Source organism: Heteronotia binoei, chromosome 15 (assembly GCF_032191835.1).
Source record: "Heteronotia binoei isolate CCM8104 ecotype False Entrance Well chromosome 15, APGP_CSIRO_Hbin_v1, whole genome shotgun sequence".
NCBI lineage: Eukaryota > Metazoa > Chordata > Lepidosauria > Squamata > Gekkonidae > Heteronotia > Heteronotia binoei.
Genome location: NC_083237.1, coordinates 25,938,432 through 25,950,899, shown reverse-complemented (window position 1 = coordinate 25,950,899; position 12,468 = coordinate 25,938,432). Strand labels below are relative to the sequence as shown.

The 12,468-nt window shown below is 50.3% G+C and overlaps 1 protein-coding gene across 1 annotated transcript in view; it reads left to right on the top strand.

The window, feature by feature from the left end:
• Positions 1-291: 291 nt before the first annotated feature.
• The window catches only part of KCNJ14 (potassium inwardly rectifying channel subfamily J member 14), a 44,094-nt gene continuing 31,917 nt past the window's right edge, over positions 292-12,468 (top strand). Inside the window, exon 1 of the mRNA XM_060256402.1 lies at positions 292-320. The gene's annotated coding sequence lies outside the window, so the exon portion shown is untranslated. The remainder of the gene's footprint in view (positions 321-12,468) is intronic.

Genomic DNA, 12,468 nt, shown 5'->3' with positions numbered 1-12,468 from the left:
AAACAGCTGGAGAGAGACACCAGCAGCAGCCAATCCCCGAAGGCCAGGGGAGGGACATGTCCTCACCTCCTTCTCAACTCATGGCAAATTGCAGATTCTCCAGGGATTAGCTGGGATCTACAGTCCCCAACAGTTGGTCTGGGGAAACAAGTGAGTGTGAAAGCCAGAAGAGAGAGGCATCGTCCTCAGCATCCAGGGACAAAGAGCTGAGGAGGAAGAGAAGGGGAAGAGGAGGAGCGCAGAAAGGTACACGGGGCAAGCAAAGGAAGGCAAGGACGCAACAAGCTTCAAAAGATGGAGCGGTGCCCAGCAACCATGGGGTAAGTGGCTTCATTGCAAAGGGGCATCCAGAGAGAAAAAGTCAAGGGCAGTGCATGATTGCAAAAGGAGGGGAAACAGCATGTCACAGAGCAAGAGTGACACTTGACACTCTTGACACTTGTCCTCTTGGGCCAACATGGACATTGACCATCTGGATGCCATGGCATCCCAAGGTGAAAATGAGAATCTAAGTGAGTCTGAATGGGTGATATAAGAGAAGTGATCAGACAGCAGCAGTCCAAGTGGATAGAAGAGACAGGAGCTTATGCGTTATAACAGGGTCTAAGCTTTAAGTATTGGCATAATGCACTGAAAGTTCTAAGAAAAGTAGCAGCCTGCTAGGAAAGGGTAGGAGGGCAGACGGGTGCAAAGGGAAGGACGGAAGCACATCGAGCAGTGCACAGATAAAAGGTGAACAGATAAATGAGCATGGAGGGATGGATCAACAGTGATGATCAGAGGCAGATTGAAAAGGAGGCAAGAAACATGGCTGGATATAGACAGGGTAGTTTGAAAGATCAAGTGTCCATTTAGATCTAGGTTTCCAATACCAGCTCAGCTATGCCCCCATTGGAAAAGCAAATGGCCATCCCACCTCAGTTTTTCCTTTCAGTGAAATGGAAACAATAGTTAGTTCACTTTCTGGGCTGCTCTGAAGCTAATTTAAGATGTAGCCTATAGAACCTTATTTAACATGACAGAAGATACTTGGTCAGGCCAGCATCTTATACCCTTACTTACCACTCCCTGATTTGATTCCAAATCCATGACCTTCTGCCAACCTCTATACACAAACAGAAGGAGAAGAGTTGGTGATCTCTGCCTCCCCTTCAGGGGCCATGGTGCTGAGTTTAATGCTGGCTAGAGGAAGTCACTAGAGGAAGGTACCTTGGGGGTTCTCTTTCGAGTTGGTACTTTGTGGTTCCTACTTGTCTGGAATCAGTAATGGTTAGGTCCATCACTCACTTAAGGGCAGGATACTGGACACGGTGGAATTACCCCAATTTTGTCTTAGATTACTAGGAGAACAGAACTGGACCATGAACTGGGATTGCCGCATCTGGGTCAGGAAAGAATTTTTTCCAGGACCACATAAGGTAATGGTCGTGGAGGGCTAGGCATGATGATGGGGGAAGGCAGTCTTCCTATACAATGTGGTTTTGCTCATCTGCTGGAGTTTGCAGGTTTTATTTTCTCTGTAGACATCTTGCTCAGTGTACTTGCTTGCTACTTTTCAGACACTTGATCGTGAAGGTCAGTCTTCGCAGGAATGGTGGGTAGATGATAGGCACAGGATTGGACTGTAGTCCATTGCTTTTCATGGAATGTTGCCATGGAATCCTACACCCAAGAGAATTCTGCATGCTTTGTGGGGTTTTTTTGATAGATCAATCCAATTTCCCATAGCAACTGTCCTACCCAGCACATTCCCCCCCCCCCCAAAAAAAGTCCAACTCAGAGGATAGCTTTGATGGTTGCAGTTTGCCTGCACACAATAGATTCAGTTAGAATTCACAATATCCCATTGTGTTTCTGCAGAAATCTGCCATAGAGATATACATGGATAGGTTATTCAATGAAGCTCAAGGGTGCTGAATTTGTAGCCCTGATGTGGATAGCCAGGCAAGCCCAATCTCACCAGATCTCGGAAGCTAAGCAAGGTTGACTCTTGCAAATACTTGGGTGGGAGACCTCCTTGGAATACCAAAACCAGGAGGCTGGGGCAGGCTTTACTCAGGGCCGACCCTGCAACTAGGCAAACTAGGTAATTGCCTAGGGCGCTGGTCTTCTGAGGACACCAAATTGGATGCCCCCCATGTGACTCAGTAATGCTATCAATGCCGGGGGGGGGGGGCACCAGAAAACCTTGCCTAGGGTGCCTGACAGTCTAGGGCCAGCCCTGGCTTTACTCATCCATCTCTCTGAAAATCCTCCACACCCTCAGTAGGGGTCAGTTACCAGAGGTTGACATGATTTCCAGGTACAGACACATACACAACAATCTTGTGAGTGTCAGCGTAGGGGCATTGAAGTTCCAAGAATGAATAGACTTATTTTAGTTTTAAAAATAAGTTTCCATTTATTGATTACAACAATGTTGCACAGCGCAGAGTCATTGATACTAATGACGAAAGGGGTTCAAGCATAAGCATTTATGGATACACATCAAAGCAAGGAGCCTTAAGTTGCTTCCCATAATAAAACCTGGGCTGTCTCATTGACAGTGAGCATTTCTCTTATCTGTTATCTCCCCGGCATGGCCTGTCTCTCCTCCCCGCTGTGGCCTTACTAGGCCGGCCTGAGAACTAGCTAGATGTTTAACACTTCAAAGCTCTCTGGAACGCCCTCTGGCACCTGGACTATCTCTCCCAGCTATTCTTCACATTTCGTTACAGTTTCAGGGTTAGTGAGGCGGGGTGCGAGGGTGTTAGTTAGCATTCAAATAAACATTTAAGGTAATAAAGACAAGCTTCAGTGCACATAGCTGACATACTGCGCCCCCTAAGCTCTTGCTCGGGGTTTGTCTGGGTGCAGTAGGTAAAATTGCTTTAACAGTTGAGGGGCGTTTAGGTCAGAGGATTTCACCCACTCATCACAGCTAGGCGGGAAGTGGCACCAGCGGATCAAATACTGTAGAACACCCCGCTGCAGCCTAGAATCTAAGATCTCCTTCACCTCATGATGTTTCTGGCCCCTCACCAGAATGGGTTCCGGTTCGGGGCTCCGAGGATGCCACTTCGACCCACCCGGATCGCGACGGATCAGAATGCAATGGAAAACAGGGTGTATTTTACTGAACAGTTTGGGCAGGTCTAGTTCGACTGTCACCTTGTTAATCACCTTCTTTATTCGGAACAGTCCCAAGAAACGATAAGCTAGTTTCCTGGAGGTCTGAGGTAGCGGAAGGTTCTTGGTGGATAAGAATACAGTCTCCCCTACTTTGAAATCCCACCCTGGGCTGTGTTTTTTGTAGAACTGAGCCTTGTAATCCCTTTTTGCTTCCTCCAGGTTGTCTTGTATCACTTTCCAGGATTTCTCAAGGTTCCCCCACCATTGTTGGCATTCAGGAGATAATGGCAGGCCCGTCCCTCCTGGGAGAGAAGGGAACGGTTTGCCCTCGTAGCCATTTACTGCTTGAAAGGGGGAGACCTTGATGGAGCTATGCAAGCTATTGTTGTAGCTATATTCTGCAAAGGGCAATAAGTCTACCCAATTTGACTGTTGGAAGTTTATATAGCAGCGTAAATACTGCTCCAGAAGTCCATTAACCCTCTCACTCTGGCCGTCCGTTTGCGGGTGGTAGGCTGAGCTGAGCCCTTGTTCCATGCCCGTTAACTTGCAAAACTCCCGCCAGAAGTTGGCAATGAACTGTGGCCCGCGGTCGCTAATGACCTTATCGGGGAATGAGTGAACCCGGACCAAGTGGAGGAACAACAATTGAGCCAGTTCTTTTGCAGTAGGGAGTTTGCGGCAAGGAATAAAATGTGCTTGTTTCGAGAAGGTATCTACCACCACTAGTATTACCATCCGGCCACGAGATGGCGGTAGCTCTACTATAAAGTCCATTGACACTACTGACCACGGCCGCTCCGCCGAGGGGAGGGGCTGTAGTAACCCCGGCACTTTGCCCCCCTGCCATTTTGCCATTAAGCAAGTTGGGCAAGTCTGGATAAATTCCGAAATGTCTTTTTTCATTTGGGGCCACCAGAACTGCCGGTGGACTAGGTGGAGGGTTTTCACGTATCCAAAGTGCCCTGCTAGTTTGTTGGTGTGGCAGTGTTGTAGGACCTCTACCCGCAGGGATTTCGGGACGTAAAGTTTCCCTTCGTGGTACCAGAACCCTCCTTCCCCCTTCTCTATTCCCACAGAGCGGTTTTCCCCCTCAGCCTCCGCTTCGGTTTTGAGCTTGTTCCTCCCCCACGGACTTGTGTCTTGGTTGGTCTTTTTTGATCTGGTTTGCACTGCACCCGCTACGGCTTCGGGGGGAATTAGCGAGTCTATGACCTCTTCGCGCTCGCTTTCATGTTGGGGAAGCCACGAGAGGGCGCCGGCTAAGAAGTTTTTCGATCCCGGGATGTGCGTAAAGTCGAATTTGGCAAAAAAGCCCGCCCAGCGGATCTGCTTCCCCATTAGTTTTCGGCGCCCCATGAGAGCCTCTAAGTTTTTGTGGTCTGTCCAGATCTCAAAAGGGACCCGGGTGCCTTCTACCCACGATCGCCAGGTTTTTAATGTGAATGTGACTGCATAGGCCTCCTTGTCCCACACTGACCAATTCCGCTGCTCGTTTGAGAACTTGCGGGAGATGTAGGCGCACGGCCGCAAGTGCCCTTCCCTATCTTTCTGTATCAATATCGCTCCCATGGCCATGTCGGAAGCGTCGCGCTGGACCACGAAGGGTTCAAGCTCGTTCGGGTGCACTAGCACCAGCTCGCTGGTGAACAGACTTTAAGGGTATCGAACGCCTGTTGGCATTGACTGGTCCAGTTTAGCTTGGCCCTGGGTTTCTGTGCTTCGGGCCCCTTCCCTTTGGTCTGCAGGAGGTCAGTCAGGGGGAGGGCGACCTTAGTGAACCCCTGAATGAACCCCCGAATGAACCCCCTGTAAAAATTTGCGAAGCCGAGGAACGATTGGAGCTGTCTACGTGTCCTCGGGGGTTCCCACTCCAGCACAGCTTGTATCTTTGCCGGGTCCATGGCTAATCCCTGACCGGACACCCTGAACCCCAAGTAGTCCAACTCCTTTTGGTGGAACTCGAATTTCGAGAGTTTGGCATACAGTTTGTTTTTATACAGAGTTTCTAAGACTTCTCGAACCAACTTTACATGCGAGGGGAGGTCTTTTGAATAAATAATGATGTCATCCAGGTACACCACCACCCCCTGGTACAAAAACTTTCTTAGCAGGTCATTGATAAAGTTCATGAACACTCCCGGGGCCCCCTGAAGTCCGAACGGCATTACTAAGTACTCAAACTGTCCCATCGGAGTGTTAAACGCGGTTTTCTACTCGTCCCCCTCCTTAATCCTTACTCTGAAGTAAGTGTCTCGAAGATGTAGTTTGGTGAAAATGGATCCCTTCGAGACCTCACTCAGGAGGTCCTTGATAAGTGGGAGGGGGTATGCGTTGGACATGGAAATCCCGTTAATCCCGCGAAAATCAGTACAAAGTCTCAGACTCCCATCCTTCTTCTTTCGGAAAAGAACCGGCGCCGCATGGGGGGCCGTGGCCGGCCGGATGAAACCCCGCCGGAGGTTTTTGTCTAGAAATTTACGCAGCTCCTCCTTTTCGGCCCACCCCATGGAGTAGAGTTTGGCTTTGGGCAGCACCTGGCCTGGGAAAAATTCTATGGCACAGTCCGTGCTCCTGTGCGGCGGTAATTCGTCCGCTTCGATCTCGCTGAAAGCTCCCTTCAGGTTCCGGTATTCCCGAGGGATAGACATTAACTCCTCTATGGTTACACATAGTCTCTCGTTCTTGGGGGGCGGTTTGGGGCCCCACGTCTCTCTCCACAGGTGTGAGGTGCACCATCGGTCAATAAAGTCTATCATGTGTTCCGCCCAATCTATTTTTGGCTGGTGCCGAGCTAGCCACCCCACCCCTAACACTATATCAAAGGAGCACGACGGGGCAATAACAAATGCTTCCAGGTCCCAATGGTCGATTATGCCCATTGGGATCTCTTGTGTCTGCTCAGTACAGGGTTTCCCCCTCATTCTAGTCCCATCCATCTGTTCAAACTCTAGGGGCCGTGGTAGGAGCTCCGTTGTGAGCTCCAGCATTTCTACAAATCGGGGGGTTATAATTTCCCTGGTGCATCCCGAGTCGATGAGGGCTCGAGCGTGCACGAATCTCTTCAGTTTTACATTTAGCAAAGTCAAGGGGACAAACATAAGTTCTCCAGAAATTCTCACCCGTAGTGGTGCGGCTTTCTCCGGGACCTGCCACTGGGCACCCTCTAGTGCAGGTCAGTCCCGTTTCCCTCCGGCTCCCATGGGTCTTCCCCCACCTCCTCCAACATTATAGAATCCTCGTCAAGCACCATCGACAAAGCGGTGCTGCTGCGGCTGGACTCCTTCGGTTTGGTCGGCTTCTTGAGTCCCCCCGTGGGACCCTTAGCGGCTGGGGTGGTAGGTCGGGCGCGCTCCGGGCAGTTGGCAGCCAAATGGTTCGAGTCTCCACACTGGTAGCACTTGCGGGGCCCAGGGAAGGGTTTGGTGGTCCCCCCCCCCCCAGGGTGTCTTCTTAGCCTCCACCTTTGGGGTTGGTCGGCTCTCCCGGCTGGGCTTGCCTTGGTGCCCCTGGCATTGGATGGCCACCTCCTTCATGTTTGTTTCGACTTCTCCGGCTAGTTGTATCCACCCAACTAGGTCGGCCGGTCTCGCCTGCTGGAGGACCCGATCCAGGATCCCGGCGTTCAGCCCTTTCTTGAAGGCCCTAATCTTCATGGCCTCGCTCCAGCCTTGGATTTTTCGGCAGTGGTTGTGAAACTCCAGGGCGTACTCCCGGATCGACCTGCTCCCTTGCCGGATCTCGTCTTTCATGGTGATTGCTCGGGTCTCCCGCAGCGGGTCCTCGAATTGGGATAGAAGGGCCTGCAGGAAACCCGCAACCGTGGCCATGGCTGGCCCACGGATCTCGTGGAGGCTCACGTACCACAGTTGGGCATCCCCCATCATCCTCGACCCCAGGTAGGCCACTCGGCTGTGCTCATCTGGGAAAGTGTTCCCCCAGTAGTGCATGTAGCTGGTGGCTTGGAGGACAAAGTCCTCCACTTTGTCGGGGGTGCCATCGAAAGTGATGTCCAGCTCCCGGGTCTTCACTTTTGGGGCGGCCGGCCCAGCCGGGGTCGCGGCTGCTCCCGCACCCCCGGTTGCACCGGTTGCGCGAGGATGGGCAGTGGCAGTCCACCAGTTGCTCCTGGGGCTCGGGGCAGGGCCCGTTCAATTTGCTTCTGTACCTCTCGCAGCATCACAGTAAAGTTTGCCTTCATTTCTTGCCTCAGGTCGCACCCCAGGATTTCCATCTCTCTCCGCACCCATCTCTCTCGCACCCATCCTCGCCCTCCGAATCGAGTCAGCGGTCGCCCAGCGGCGTATGCTCTCAGGCTCCCCCCTCTCCAGCCGTGCCACTCCGCCGATTCGGGCTCCTGCGGTCCTCCGTCTCGCCGGGGGTGCGGAGGAGGTTGGCATGCCTCGCCACTGCCTTGTCCATCAGGGTAGTAGAAGTCCAGGGTTTCCAGGAGGCCTTCAGGGTGATGAACAGCGCGTGGCTGATCACTTTCTTCGCTTTCCACTCTGTGATGTAGCACGGCGGGGTCTATGGCGTCTGTTTGAGTGTAAAAGGCTCTCAGTTGTCGAGGACTTCTTCAGCCATTTGCTAATAAGTAACTCACGTCCGATAAGCCCCTTGTGAGGATTAGTATCAAAATGTCAGTGTAGGGGCATTGAAGTTCCAAGAATGAATAGACTTATTTTCGTTTTAAAAATAAGTTTCCATTTATTGATTACAACAATGTTGCACAGTGCAGAGTCATTGATACTAATGACGAAAGGGGTTCAAGCATAAGCATTTATGGATACACATCAAAGCAAGGAGCCTTAAGTTGCTTCCCATAATAAAACCTGGGCTGTCTCGTTGACAGTGAGCATTTCTCTTATCTGTTATCTCCCCGGCATGGCCTGTCTCTCCTCCCCGCTGTGGCCTTGCTAGGCCGGCCTGAGAACTAGCTAGATGTTTAACACTTCAAAGCTCTCTGGAACGCTCTCTGGCACCTGGACTATCTCTCCCAGCTATTCTTCACATTTCGTTACAGTTTCAGGGTTAGTGAGGCGGGGTGCGAGGGTGTTAGTTAGCATTCAAATAAACATTTAAGGTAATAAAGACAAGCTTCAATGCACATAGCTGACAGTGAGGTGGAATAGGCTGAGAGAGACTGGCTCGTCCAAGATTTGAATCCAGTAGCACCTTAAAGATCAATGAGACGGAAGGTAAAGCTTTTGAGAGTCGAAATTTAATTTAATAAAATTTAATTTTTCAAAAAGTTCTCTTCATCAGGTCACCATGGGTGCGGTCACACGCACCATTAGTGGTGACACAGCTCCATCTCGCTGACCGATTAAATATGTTCGTCCAGACATCCACATCTGGCAATCGAGCGTCATCCAGGGTCATTCCGACTTGCTGCGGATCAGTGCCGCATTAATTTGACAGCACAGAAAGTCTGGCCCTTTTTCAAATAAGCAGCACAAGTTTGGCTTTTTCCTGTTTGGACAGCTCACGCACGATACTGCCCCTTGGAATGTTTACTGCCCCTCCCATCTTTTTTTTTTTTTTTAAAGCCCCAGCAGACATGCGCATTGCCAGATCATCTGGGAATCTGAGGTGACACTTCTGCTTCTCCAATCAACACAGGATCGGAGGGGGGGGGGGAGGGGGAACGTTATCCCACTATTCAGAACAGGAAAAAAAATCTTTTTTTTTTTCAATGTGGAGGATTTCCAGATATCATTGTCACTGCCAATTTCTAGGAAAGTAATTCCTGGCAGTTCCTTGGTTTGAATCGGCAATGTTAATTCCAGAAACTTTCCCCCTTCCCCCCTGCCTCTGAAGCAACGTTTGATTTCCCACCTCCAAACAGTTGGGTGCATGTTCAAAGGACCCCCCCTCCCAGAAATCACCATCTGTTCACACATGCTCCAAGTAAAGAGCGTGATAGTATTGGATGTCTGATCGCTCAATAACAGAATGAGTTGCATTCTTGGATGCTCGTCTGAACAACCCTGCATCGAATCAATATTCAGCGGTTCAAATTTGAGCGCTACACACCCGCTTTTAATGTGACGTTTGACCGCACCCCAAGTGAGCTTTGTGAGTGAGTGAGGATTTGAATTTGGTTCACCCCTGTTCTATGCCAGCACCCTAACCATTGCACCCCACTGACTCCCACATTAGTGACGAGATCTTGTGTCAGCAAGATCTTGTATTGGCATGAACTCCACCATTCGCAAATATCGGAAGAACCATGCCACAATCGGGAAGTTCAGGGGTCATTTTGCAGAAAAATAGGTGATGGAGCTCATCCAGGGATTGTTATGCAGCTGCACATATTATTCAATGGACCAGGAGGTGGAACTCTCAGAAGGAGGGGTGGAACTCTCCGAAAGGTTCAGGAGCTGCGCTCCTGTGAGCTCCCACTGAATCTGAGCCCTGGTGAAGATACTAAGAAATAGTTGCTAGCTGCATTTGGGATGTCTTGACTCATGCATTACATCTGTTCTCATTATCATGTGCCAGGAGATGGTTGGGAAGACTTCCATAGAATCAGAGAGAGCAAAAACATTTCATTTATTGATTGAAAACATTCCTATTCCCAGTTCTCCTGCCACTTGAGACAGTTTATGAGCCAATTAAAAGAACATGGCCACTAAAAACAATGCCATAATAAAAATACAATTTTAAATTATGTAGGAGTGGCCCACTGTTCAATAACAGGGCCCAACAAAATGAACTCCTAAACTTTGTGTCCGTGTATAGCAATCCTTCTATGCACTTAGTATGCAATATTCAGGCCTAACTGCATCTGATGGGAACATCAGAATACCATCGCTGAATGACAATTGTTGCTGTTAACAATTCAGTCATGACTCGTGTCCGACTCTTGGCGATTCTATGAGCCAGCTCTCTCTGTATTTTCTGATCTTGTACTGTTTCTTTGAGTTGTTCTGTTGTTCTGCTGTTGCCTTTTATGGTGTCTAGCCACCATGTTTTTTGGCGGTCTGGTTTCCTGAAAGACAATATGGCACTTCTAATAGGATGATAACTCATGGCTTACATAGGTTTAAAGGGCACTTAGGAAAATGTATTGTTTATTAGCTGTTAGCATAGATAACCAAGGGGAGACTCGGTTTAGTGGCAGTTAGAGGTGCCAATCCCTAGGATGGGACAAGGAATCCCCTGGTTTGGAGGTCCTCCCCCCACTTCAGGGTCATCAGAAAGCAGGGGGGGGAGGGAAATGGCATTCCATTATTCCCTAAGGAGACCGATTCTCACAGGGTATAATGGATAATTGATCTGTGGGTATCTGGGGCTCTGGGGGGGCTGTTTTTTGAGATAGAGGCATCAGATTTGCAGCATAGCATTCGATGCCTCTCCCCAAAACACTCTCCAAGTTTCAAAAGGATTGGACCAGGGGGTCCACTTCTGTGAGCCCCAAAAGGAGGTTCCCCTCTTCTTCATTATTTCCACTGGAGGGAAGGCATTTAAAAGATGTGCGGACCCTTTAAATGTGATGGCCAGTACTCCTTTTGGAGTTCAATTGTCACAACCTTGCTCCTGGCTCCACCCCCAAAGTCTCCTGGCTCCACCCTCAAAGTCCCCAGATATTTCTTGAATTGGACTTGGCAACCCTGCTCTTGGGGGCAGGGGGGTGATCTTTTTAGGCCATTGAGACTTCCAAGGCCACAGGAGGCCATGTTCAGAGTACACATCAAACCAGATTATGATCCCTGGAATTTACAACTGATCTCCAGATCAAAGAGATCAGTTCCCCTGGAGAAAATGGCTGCTTTGGAGGGTGGACTCTATTGGTAATATACTCTTCTAAGGTCTGTCCCCGCTCCAAACCCTGCTCTCCACAGGTCCCCACCCCCAAATCTCCAGGAATTTTCCTTCCCAGAGCTGGTCATCCTGCAAAATGAGCCTCCATACATGCATGCTGGAGATGGGTGCATCATCACCTCTATAACTGTGCCATTTTCATTTGGAATGCTATGTTTCATGGGGTCAATACATTTGCCAAAATTTCAAATATGTCTCAGTAGCTCCAGTGTGTGAAGTGACTACCAATACTCCCTCTAAGCTGTGGAGTCTTGTGAGCAAAAATTCTACTTCCTGAGCTACTAGTATTAAGGTTGTGAGTAGGGTTGCCAAGTCCAACCCCAGAAATATCTGGGGACTTTGGGGGTGGAGCCAGGAGACTTTGGGGGTGGAGCCAGGAGACACTGGGGTGGAGCTAGGGGGAGGGAGGAAACGGCGCTGGGGAGCGTGGTGAGTCGCCCCGCAGCTGCCGCCTCTTCTCCGCTCGCCGTGGCTGCTCCTCCGAGATGGGCTCAGCCTGAGCCCATCTTGGAGGACAAGCCACGGCGAGCAGAGAAGAGGCAGCAGCGGCGCGGCGGCCTCGCCCGCTCCGCCTCTGGGATGGAAGCGGGGGGGGGTGGAGGCGGGCCAGGAGCGTGGTGAGCCGCAAGTCCGGGTCCTAGAAGGGCCCGGATTTGCGGCTCGCCATGCTCCTGGCCTGCCTCGCCCTCCTCTGCACTGCTGCCGCCTCTTGGCTGCTCCTCCAAGATGGGCTCAGCCTGGGCCCATCTCGGAGGAGCAACTGCAGTGGGCGGGGAGGGGGCGGCAGCGGTGCGGCGGCCTCGCCGGCTCCAGGATCGGGCGGCTCGGTGCCGTTTCCCCCCTCTCCCCCCCCGCTTCCATTTTTTGGGGGAGCGGGGAAAGAGGGTGGAAATCCTGGGGTCTCCCGCCAGGGCGGGAGGGTTGGGAAGCCTAGTTGTGAGCTACTGCATACATTTGTTTGCTCTGTGGCCATTTTCCCTGAGCCAAGACAAAAATATGTGAGCCGGAGGCTAAAAAACTGTGAGCTCACACTAATTCAGCTTAGAGGGGACACTGGTGACCACCTATGTGCATGGTGCCTTGCATGGTGCCTTGCTCACAGATGTAACAATATTAGGCTTTTTGTAAAACTCCATTTCAAGTGTTCCTAATTTGTATCATATGACCTATAATCCAGAGGAATTAGCTATGTTAGTCTGTTGCTGCAAAATAGTAAAGAATTCAGTAGCACCTTTAAGACTAACAGATTTTGTTGTAGCTTAAGCTTTCAAAGAAACAAGGCTCTCTTTGTCACATCTGATGAAGAGAGCTGTGTTTCTTGAAAGCTAATGCTACAACAGAATTTGTTAGTCTTAAAGGTGCTTCTGGACTCTTTACTATTATGAAGTATGATGGAAGTCTAGATGCTACTTTTTCCACCTATGCTCCTCCACTGAGACTGAGGGTGTGGCTGTCTCCTCTTCCCACTTAGTGGTGCAGATATGGTTGCCAACTTCCAGGTAGGACCTAGAGATCTCTCACTATTATGAT